The sequence below is a fragment of the Brassica oleracea genome, chromosome C5, assembly GCF_000695525.1.
Source record: "Brassica oleracea var. oleracea cultivar TO1000 chromosome C5, BOL, whole genome shotgun sequence".
Classification (NCBI taxonomy): domain Eukaryota; kingdom Viridiplantae; phylum Streptophyta; class Magnoliopsida; order Brassicales; family Brassicaceae; genus Brassica; species Brassica oleracea.
The window spans coordinates 32,814,775-32,819,062 of record NC_027752.1 but is presented as its reverse complement, the minus strand read 5'-3'; the positions used below and the strand labels follow the sequence as shown (position 1 = coordinate 32,819,062).

The 4,288-nt window shown below is 31.6% G+C and overlaps 1 long non-coding RNA gene across 2 annotated transcripts; it reads right to left on the bottom strand.

Annotated features, from left to right (window-relative positions):
• Nucleotides 1-314: 314 nt before the first annotated feature.
• LOC106293350 lies at nucleotides 315-1,798 on the bottom strand. 2 transcript variants are annotated; one of them, XR_001260451.1, is made up of 4 exons: nucleotides 1,562-1,798; nucleotides 1,318-1,453; nucleotides 1,050-1,169; nucleotides 315-908 (listed from the first exon to the last, which is right to left on the bottom strand). It is a non-coding gene; the product is annotated as an uncharacterized LOC106293350 (long non-coding RNA). The 2 variants fall into 2 exon arrangements; XR_001260452.1 differs by having other exon boundaries at nucleotides 1,318-1,483; nucleotides 1,562-1,784.
• Nucleotides 1,799-4,288: the final 2,490 nt, after the last annotated feature.

Here is a 4,288-nt window from a genome sequence, read left to right as displayed (position 1 = left end):
CAGTCTTGTTACAATTAAATAAACTTTATAATTTGATGGTTGAGATAATTTCAAACTGGATGTATTCTTTTTATTTTGGTATTATATACTTATATATATTTATATCATTTTACTTTCATTTATATTCTTATATCTTGTCATTTATTACATTTTTCATCTGTATTTTGCAATTATATACATTTTATTTGTATCTCAGTTGTAACTGTCGATCATTGCCAATGAAAAAATCTGGATCTGCAATTCATATTAAATCCATGGCCTCAAGAGCAATTGAAAATATGGGATGAACAATGGAGAGATATTAATTTAGTTAAGATGAGTTCTTACATAGGTAGACCTATCATTTTAGAAGAATCATGAACTATTTTTCCTTTGAACTGTCTTTAACACCTCATTACTTCTCTAACCACATAGCAAGTAAGACGCTTTTAATTAAAAGTTTATAGAGCCACGTTTCAACGTGTGGTTACTCTAGCAAGTAAGACGCTTTTAATTAAAAGTTTACAGAGCCACGTTTCTACGTGTGGTTACTCTATAAAGGTGTGGATTAAGATGCATCCCCAATGCCCTTTGCACAAACACTCTTAAGGAAGATATGCAGAACCTTTTTCCTTGATGGTTCCCGGAGTAAAATTTTTAAGGTGTGGATTAAGATGCCTCTCCAATGCCTTTTGCAGAAACACTCTTAAGGAAGACATGCATAACCTTTTTCCTTGATGGTTCCCGGAGTAAAATTTTGAATGCTCCGTCGCAAGACCTCAGATGAGAGACTTCCACCCCTCACGGTTTCAGTTATTCTGCTGCTTCATCTTCACTTTCACAGCTAGCCCATGTCTCCCAATCATCCGAGAACTTCTTAATATCATGTCTCAACTTTTGAAGTCATGGTCTATTCAAAAACATGGAAACTATATACATACAAAGTTAAGAGAAGACAAACAAATCAAATTCACCTAAATTAATATGGTTCAAGGGGTTGGAGATATAAAATTTAGAAAAACATATAGAAACTTTATAATCAATTCAAAACATAAACATAAATCTCGTACCTGGTTATGTAGCATCTCTGTTTGTTTGTGAAGACTACACACTCTCATTTCTTACTGTGGTAGAGATACGGATCATGTGCTAGTGTTAGAACATCAGACATCAAAATCATATCCTTTTGACTGCAAAAATTCAGACACGACAACATTTGAATGTACGCATAACACAAAATTGTAACGAAGCACATAACATACTTTTCAAATGATTAATCCAATCGGTACTTATAAATCTCAAAGGAAATGGAAGCTTTGTTTTTCAAGCCGGAGATACCTTCGAGTCAAGAAGAAGCATATCGACGCCCATACGCTCGCCGTCTCTTTTCTCATTCATGGCCTTCCAAAATCTGAGCAGACAGATTTGGAAGGTGGCTTCGAAGTCAGCAAGGAGAAATGATGAGTTCGCCATTCTGCTTCTAAGAACTGAATTAGGAATCGTGCTAGGAGTGGGATAAAAGATTTATGGTCGTTAATGACAATGATAGATTGCATTTCATAATGGTTTCAATTTTCCTTACCCGGCGTAAAAAATCCAAACCAAACGACACGAACGGATTGCTCCGGAGATTCTCCATAAATAGTCGTCGCCCATCACCTTCCATAAACTCCACGGACGGGTTTGGAAGCAGAAGGTGAAGAAGGCCATGAATCCTAGAAATCCCAGAGGAGAAATGTTGAAGACGAAGAAGGTGCTTATCGGGTTTGTGCAATGGGTTTGACCGGTCCAAATAGCAAACTTCGTAAGAGCATCTTTGCTCTGCAATGCAATGGGAGTCCTTAAAAAAAAATTAAATAATCAGTAGACCCCACCAAAGCTAAGGATTCAATCCTTAAAATTTTTAAATAAGAAATCTTTCTTACTAAATCCTTGCACTATTTGCAAGTCCCCACGACATATGGCGATCCACGATTGGATGATATATATATTTTTTTATCTGAAAAAGAAAAAAAAATTAATACTTAAAAAATCAAAATACACTTATTCTAAGGACTCCTCTTTGGGTAACACCATTGCGGGTGCTCTAACCCCGCAATTAAAAAACAAAGCACGTCGAGTGTTTTAAAGAATGGACACGTGGCGGATTCTCCTTGGCCTATTTTCTTAGCTGGCAATAGGAGAAGAGAATCAAGGTCTACTTTATATTAATAGACTAGGGCCGGACCTGCCCTAGCCTATTTAAAATTTCCATGAAATTTTTGTTAAATTTTTAATTTTAATTTTCACTATTTTTACTACATATTTGACTATTTCTTTTTATTTTATAAATTATATATTTGTTACTATATGAAAACAAATATATTTATTTCATTGTGTTCAAAATATTTTTAATATAATTTTTCTTAAATTTTATAAATTAAAAAATCAGAAGAAAATCCAATTTATTTTATTTTATTTTTTAAATAAGCAAGTAGCATAAAATAAGATATTAATTGTTTTTGTTTAATATTTATAAAGAACATGTTAGGTTATAATTTATGAATTATTATATTTGAGTAAAAAATATGTTTATGTTTTTTATGTTTTTTCAAATCACATCAACAAAAATTTGAAAAAATGAATTCCGTAATTGTTTTCTTTTTTTTACCACCAAAATCTAGGCTAAACTAATAAAAAATAGAAAACCATAACTATTTGATGTATTGTTAGCTACAAAGACAATTTATGAAGCATTGATGTATTGTTAATATATATAGTTCAAATGTGTCATGTGTAATTAAGAAATGGATGTCTAATCCAAGAAAACAAAATTCCCAAGAAAATTATTTACTTGATTAAATAGAGTAGTTGATTTTATTTTGTAGTAATCATATATCTTCTCAAATTGAAACCCGATAATTAACGGTGGTGAAGTACTGAACAAACATGATAAATATCCACAAACAGATATAGTTTGTCCTTGAAAAATAGAAAATGAATGCTCCAAAATATCATAAAATAATACTTACAAATTACCAACATATTTTCTCAGGATTTGCATTAACTCTTTTTAGTAGGTATAATATATGTTTTCAGTATTAGAAACATATATACATACTAAATTATTCATTATCTAAAAAGAAGTTTTATAATGTAAAACCTCCTAAAAGCTGTTGTGTCCACAAATTCGAACCCGCTAACAGAGAAGGTTGGTGTTCCATAAACCCCTCTTATAATGTAAAAGTTTTAAATTGTAATAATGTTTTTTTTAAAATTGATGTACTGAAAGGGCAATGGTAAAAACCTATCAAGAAAGTTACTAACTCTTGACAATTTTTTCTATTCTGAAGTCTTTTTGTGGACCTTGCAGCATTTCTAAGAGACGTCATGAGGTGAACTCTCTCTAGCTCTCTCCCCTCTCTTTTTCTGAAAAAAAACACTTCTGTCAGCTCCTCTCCTCCTAGTGTTTTGCATGTGTATTCTGCGACGCTTCATCAATTAGCTTCATAAGCTTAGGCTTCGCTGACTTTTCCAAGTTCCTTCAAACAAAAAGAGAAAATGTTTGGTCAAGTAACCCATATAGATATTGCCAAAAGAGAGTAACATGCAAACATATTTTGAAATCCCTACAAACTACCTGCAAACCTATCCAGATAAACACATGTGTGCCAATAGTAAGGTATGCTGAGACTCTTCTCTCTTATTCCATAAGTTTAAATCATAATGATCACACACCATAAACTTTTATAACAATTGTGAATCAAAGATTATGCGAGCATAAATCAAATCTGCATCTACGCGAAGCTCAAAACTGAAAATAATACACACTCCTATGAGAAGCCATTTTCTGTCCCCCCATAAGCTTGTTCTATATGAGATGATCATCCCTTCATCACAGACGTTGGACACCATTTTTAGGTCGAATACTTAATTAATTTTTTATTTGAATATATATATGTTAGAATTATGTATTATAATAAGTTAGTATACAAATTTTAAACTATTACTTTATTGTTTCTGCCTAATAAATTTGAAAATGTTAGAACTTATAGTTTGTTGAGGGTTCTATAATATAAGACTATAGAGATGATGGTATAAGTAAGAAATTAATGGTCAAGACATGAAAACTTCTCTAGCTAGATTGTTACTATAAAAATTGGTTAACATGATTTTAGTTTAACTGATAATTTAAGTGTTACTATTTATGATAAAGAATAAGGCAAGTCAAAATGACCAAAACAACTGAAAACTTTTTCTACGAAACCAATTTATGGAAAACCATAACAAATGAAAGGTTAGACGAAAATCAAACTAAATGACAAATTCT